Source organism: Bos taurus, chromosome 11 (assembly GCF_002263795.3).
Source record: "Bos taurus isolate L1 Dominette 01449 registration number 42190680 breed Hereford chromosome 11, ARS-UCD2.0, whole genome shotgun sequence".
NCBI lineage: Eukaryota > Metazoa > Chordata > Mammalia > Artiodactyla > Bovidae > Bos > Bos taurus.
In genome coordinates, this window is record NC_037338.1 from 84665022 (window position 1) to 84672103 (window position 7082).

General features: G+C 35.5%; 1 pseudogene; it reads right to left on the minus strand.

Annotated features, from left to right (window-relative positions):
* Positions 1 to 268: 268 nt before the first annotated feature.
* On the minus strand, positions 269 to 1709 carry LOC781179 (S-phase kinase-associated protein 2-like; annotated as a pseudogene).
* Between the last annotated feature and the right edge of the window lie 5373 nt (positions 1710 to 7082).

Consider the following 7082-nt stretch of genomic DNA (forward strand, 5'->3'; position numbering starts at 1 on the left):
GGTATCTTGAAATTATAGGCTCAATCTCCCTAAAATTTCAAAAAGCATAGAGCTTAGGCTCTTAAGGGTATAGCAGTGATAAAGTTTTCATAGTCATTTCTAAAAAGCAACACTTCATAGTTTTCTGTCTCCAATGATTCTCTAATATACTTGTAGAGGAAGGCAATAGAAAACCAAGAATAAAAATAGCTGAGATCTCCAAAATTGGGCTTCCTGCTTACTTTCCCTGTTCAAATAATAGAGGAGACACCATCTTGCAATAGAGGCTTCATAGACAACTGGGCTTCTCCAGTGACAGTCAGCATTCGATGCCCCATATCTCTTGGTTCTTCTTGTTGCCAATGGTCGGCCTGGTGATGGTGGTGAAATGGGAGCAATTAATCTGTAGATGAGGGAGGGCTTCCTTTAACAGTTGAAGAGTACTGTCTGGTATGATTCCAAAGACTTGTAGTGTTTTTAATGTGGGAATTTCTCCAAGTTCAAGTAAAGTTTCAGGTATTATGTCATAGCACCAACTGAGTGATAGGTGTTGGAGGTAGTTGAGTTGGTAAAATTCTGGAAAGCAGTCATTTTTCAGCATGACACTATCACTTAAGTCTAGGTGGACAAGATTGGGACATCTTCCAACTAAGGTAGAGACATCTGATCTCTGCAGATTCTTTTGGTACCCGCTGAGATTCAGCTTGGTTATGGTCTCTGATACATGTGCAATAGCTACCTGTACAGGCTTTTCAGTGAAATCACAGCACCAAGACAGGTTCAGTTCATCCAGTCTGGAACAGTTACTCAGCAAAGTCTTCAGGGCAGATTCAGAGAATCCAGAACACCCAGAAAGGTTTAGTCACAGTAAATTTGTGTTCTGAGCAAGATTATCAACAATGGTATCTGAAAGTCGGAGGCCTTCCAGGCTGAGATTCTGCAACTTGGAGCAGTGAGACAGAAGGCCATGCAGGGTAGACACATCGATCAGAGTTCGAAAGGTCCAGGTGCTGTAGACAAAAAGAGCTGAAATGTTCAACTAACGGTTGGTCCATAAATGATCGTGGACAGCGGAAGGCAACCACCCCTCGGGACAAAAGCCGACCAACCACATCTGGGTAGAGGTTTCTGCCTGCGAGGTCTACAGTCTGCCAGAGAGACTCATCAAACGCTAGATATTACCATCTCTTACAAACACTGGAGACTTTGAGGAGTTCAGGGATGCACAGACAGGAAAAGATTCCTAAAAGCAGCTCGTCTGGAAGGGAGTCCCAAGAAACACCTGGAAATTTCTCTCAGTTTAGCTTAGGTCTGTGGACAATCACAAAGTCCTTGTCATTGCCTTTGCTTTTCAGCCGTTTTCTTGGGGGGCTCTGTGGGTGGCCCAGGTTTGAAAGCAGTTCCTGGGGGATGTTCTCACTGTCCACCTCCTCCTTCTCCAGGGCGGGACCCCCATGCCTGAAAGCAGTTCAGAAGTCTTGCTAGAATCCCATCCCCACGTGAAACTGGTGGTAACATTGCCACTCTGGTCAGGTATCTCCTGGAGGTGTTTCCTGTGCATGGCGTCCACAGGTTCAGGAGTTAAGGATTGATTAAAATGTTGCACAAAAGCAAAGATCATGCTTCTTTAGGACTTTGAGCATCTAGCTTGGTTAATAGCTCAGATTCAGTGAGCAATCACTGTAGGCAAAGGAAGTACACCTGATGATTGACTCTAACTTCCTAACCGTGGTGTTAAAGGATATCCAGGATCTGACTTCAACCCATGCTTCAGCCTCATCTTCAGTTCCTCCCTGTCACACCCCCTGCACCCTACTCCTAAGTATTACCAGAACTCTTCAAACATCCTTTGACTTCTATAATATTTTATATTTTTGTTCTTCCATTGCCCACTAATGCCTCACATATAAATACCTTGAAGAAAGTACACTCATGTCACCACTCATTTAAAATGGGTCTATATTTAAGTCCCAGATAACTAATTCAGTTAATATCATATTAAACCTAAGAGACCATTAATTAAAGGATAAACTACTATGTTTGGTATTGCTATGAATAAAAATTAGTGTGCTTCCAATATTTATGATAATATGCATTCAATTTTAAGAGGCATCTGATTTCAGTGATGTTCATATATGAAAAAGTATCTTAGTATTAATAATATGCAGTGATAAATTATGAAGTAAAATGTTTTTGCTCATTAGACAAATGAGGAAACTTTGACAAAAGGGAGTAAAATAATTTCCTGAAGACCAGACAGCCAGTCTAATTTAGGAATAAAATTAAGAGTCCCTGATTGCTGCAATGGTGTAATTTTCAGTTTACCATAATTTAAAGTATGAATTATTTATAGTAGAAATAACAAGTTGAAAAATATGTCTCTTCTTTGATACACGACATGCCAGTTTTAGAGAAGAACTTGTTTAATGTACAAAATTCAATCTAAATTAGTTGTATTTTACTTTAAAAATGTGATTTAATTAATATGTTAAAATTGAAGTTTTGTCATCAACAAAATCTTTTTAAATGAAACATCCTTAAAATGATTGTGTTCCGTTAATCAATTTTAGCACATAAATATAATACGACTACACTCAATTGCAGTAAAATTGAAAAAGTAAAATTCAAAAATATTTATATACAAAATAAACCCTAACTTGTACATTGACATTTTACCAATGAGGAAACACAGATGTAGAGAAGTTAGGCCACTGGCCAATTATTCAAATAAAATTTCAAGTTAACGTAGAATTTTCAGTGCATCTTGAATGTGCCCTCATACTGGGTTTATATGATCTATCTTTTCCAGTTGTAGTCAATCTACCACTTAGCCAAATTAATTTTGTAAACCATCTTTGATTTGTTCTATCATTTGGATATATTTTATGGTCCTCAAAATATTAGAAGAAAATACTCTGTTTTTTAGGCCAACTCAATTTTATGAGTGCATAATTTTACTAGAAATGTTATTTCTCTGACTTAATGAAACAGAAATCCTGCCACAGTCTGTTATTACTCAGTGGGCAAGACTGGCCTGAGCCAGTTGACAGTCATTTAGCCTTGCAGTAGTGTGTTAGACAACTTATTGAGTGTAATGATTATTTGATGAGACAAGCTATTAAAATGGAGTCTGCCAAAGATGAAGAATAGTGGAAAACTCTCATTTATTTTAATTTTTTTTCCCCTGTTTTCAACTGCTGAGACAAGCCTGCTCTCACTTTGATCTGCCAGTATGAGAACACATATGATGGCCTAAGGGCACTGTGAGTGAATGAAAGAGAAAGAAGGGAAAAGTGCCTATTTTGTGCCAGGTATTTCTTAAATCAATTTTAGTAGATGTCTGGTTTAAATCTCTTAACTACTTTAAGAGTTTTCCCTGTTGAGTTCACTGATGCTCTGAAAAGTAAAACTGCTTATCCAAGCTCATGTGGGTGGTAAACAAGCGATATGACATCCCATAGTCTGATTTGAGTTCCTATAATTCTTTAGGCTATATTACAATACAGTGATTTTATTGTGGGTATATTAATTGTAAAGTTTTCACATATTTAGTGTAGTTGGCATAGTGAAAAAATTCACATATTTATAGATGGGCTTCCCTTGTGGCTCAGCTGGTAAAGAATCTGCCTGCTATGCGGGAGACCTGGGTTTGATTTCTGGGTTGGGAAGATCCCCTGGAAAAGGGAAGGGCTACTCACTCCAGTATTCTCGCCTGGGGAAATCCATGGACCATATAGTCTATGGGATCACAAAGAGTCGCATACGACTATTGTATTTATAGATAGCTTTTGCAAATATCCTGAAGATTCTAAATACCTATTAAAGGGTTGAGGTTGGGACTAAAGGGAAACAGTGAGCTGAGCTGGAATCATAAAACAGGATACACTGCATTCTCCAGACTAGGGTCATAAAGTTGGAATATTCCCGGAGACCTGAGAAATGTTTAATGCAAGGTTTTGAACTGATTATTTGAAGTGTCAAATTGTTCATTGGTTTCTGTGCATCCCTGGCATCCATTGACTTCTAAACACATAATCAGATAGTGAGAGTCTGTGTAAGTATTGATGCTTTATGATACAGACTTGCATAAGCTTTTCTGAGACTTGTCTGAAATCTCTCTATTACAGGATACACTAGTAATACAAACTCTCCATGGAGGGGTGAGCACCAACACACACATGGAGGACTTGCAAAAAACATAATACAATCTTTTCTTATGTCTATGCAGTTCAAAGAAACCAGAAGTTCTACAAATCCCTACTACAATATAGTTGGCTACTACAATACAGTAAGGGGTAAAGATAAGCATTGCTCTTCTATGGCAGGTGTATTGCAAAAATATTTTCTTCTTCCTTTTTAATTTCTTTTCTAGTTTCTCCAAAATAAGTCTTTTTTATGTGGGAGTAATATCTTAGAGAGATCACAGAGCACTGAACTCATTTGAGGCACTTAAATAAATTATGTGATATTCAATATCTAGGTTGATCTATCTTATAGTGAAATTCATATAATTGTGTCTTTTCTTCTTTAAAAAAAAAAGTCAACAAATTATAAGTGATTCTCCTGTGTGGGGACTAAGCATTTTGAATTAAGTCATAATTATGGAAACTTTATCAAATTAGGATAAATGAGGCAAAGAGTTTTCATGCCATAGGTTGAATTAAAGTTAGTCTCAGCTATATATATTAAAGAAAGCTATAATTAACTTTTGGGATTTTCCAGGAATTACCATCTGAACCATCCCTGGCCCAGATGGTAAAGAATCTGCCTGCAATGCGGGAGACCTGGGTTTGATCCCTGGGTCTGGAGGATCCCCTGCAGAAGGGAATGGCAACCCACTCCAGTATTCTTGCCTGGAAAATCCCATGGATGGAGGGGCCTGGTGGGCTACCATTCATGTGGTCGCAAAGAGTTGGACACGACTGAACAACTAACACGCATAATTAACTTTAAGAAATCAAATGGGAAAACAAAACAAAAAATACGTCCTCTAAATGTGTGGCTTACAGTTTAATTTGGATTCAAACTGCATCTTTTAAACAGCAGTGTCAGGATCACAAGTCACTTTGAAATGTCATAAAAAAATGTTACAAGTTTGTAGTTGAAGGGTCTTAGAGGGACTATTTGAAGTTTGGTACTTTCTTTGTTCAGTGATTCACTTACAGGTTATTCAGACCTTCCTTGGGAAAAAAAATGAAAGCAGGATGGCATTTTGGAAATGATCATTCTGAAACCTCTGTGAGTGATGAACTAGATAAGTTATCCTTAAGATGAAAATTGTGTTTGCAGTAGGAGCCAATACCTCTTGTCAAAGCTTATGTGCATACATATTGCCAGATTTTTTCTTTCTACTTATGCTAGAATCCCAGTGCACAGAGTATCCATAGATACTGTATCTAATAATGCATTGTGGAATTTAATACTTATTAGAAACCTTGAAGATACTAAGAAGGGAATTCAAATAGATACCTTATGGAGGTTAAAATATTGTTAGAAAAAATGGGAAAAGTATTATGATCTCAGAGTAGTATCATATTTTGTTTCATTATTCTTGATTAGGTTGTAAATAATTTATCATCAAAATTCACAAAAATTTCATCTATTACCCAGAGGATTAAATATAGATCACATAATTTTGTGTTCTGCTTATTTTCTTACTGACCACTCTCCTGGCATTGATTTTGGAGATTCCAAAGGAGACAACTTTGTTGCTAAAATAATAAGTGTAAAAGAAACAGGCTAGAGTTACATTATTATTTATTAAGAAAAAATAGTGCAAAATGGAAACCTAAAGACCATCTAGTCATATGTTCACAATTTTCCCCTAATGTCACTACAACAGGAAAAAATTACAAGTATTTTCACTTGTAAATATTACAGAAATGTAAAAAATTTATAACACTAATGCAATTGTATATATGATATTTTCAATAAGAGCATATATTTATATAGATAATTCAGTCTATTAATAGAATCTCTAAAATTATTTACTTCAAAATACTGTAGGAAACAAGAACTTGATCTTTACATTTTTTCTAGACAGTTTTAATATATCCTATCCAAATATCAATTACAAATTGGAAACCTCTGCCCATTCTAAAATTTTATTTTTATTTAGATAATAGTGAAGAGGTTGAAACTCTACTTATGATAAATACAGAAACAAATAAAATTTTTACTATTCTCTAAAGAAATCAACTGTATATGATTAATTCTTTCTCTCATTTAAATGGAGCTCCATCTCTGTGTAAGGTAATGGCAAGGTATTTGAAAATACAAAGATGGCATATACGTTCAATATTCATGAAAACTATGAAAACAGGCAGTTTTCATGTTTTCATATAATTATAAATTATATAGTGTTCATATAATTATAAGTTATATAATTTTCATATGATTATAAATTATATAATGCATATATTAATAACTATATATACATTAAAATCACAGTAAGATATTGCTACACACTATTAGAGTGACTAAAATTAAAACAATATTGGTGCTAACACCAAAAATTATCATATATGTGGAGAAATTTGATTGCTTATACATTTCACATGGGAATGTAAAATGGTAGTCACTATGAAAAAGTTTGGGTTTCCTTGGTGGTTCACATGGTAAAGAATCTGCCTGCAATGCAGAAGACCTGGGTTTTATCCCTGGGTTTTATCCCTGGGTCAGGAAGATCCCCAGGAGAAGGAAATGTAAACCCACTCCAGTATTCTTGCCTGGAGAATCCCATGGACAGAGGAACCAAAAGTTTAGAGCTTTCTAAAAAGATCTAGACATATAATCATCATTTATCCTTACAATTCAACTACTGTGAATTTATCCCAGAGAAATAAAAACATATTTACGCAAAAAACCTGTACAGCAAAAATTCATAGAAGCTTTATTTATTATAGCTAAAATCTAGAATCAGTTCAAATGTTCTTCAACAAATGAATTGTTAAACAGTAGTACATTCATGTCATGGAATACTACTCAGTGATAGTAAGGACTAGTTAATTGATACACATAACTTAGGTAAATCTCCAGAGAATCATGCTGGGTGAAAAAAAAAAAAATTTCCAAAAGGCTATAATATGCTATGTCATTTTATT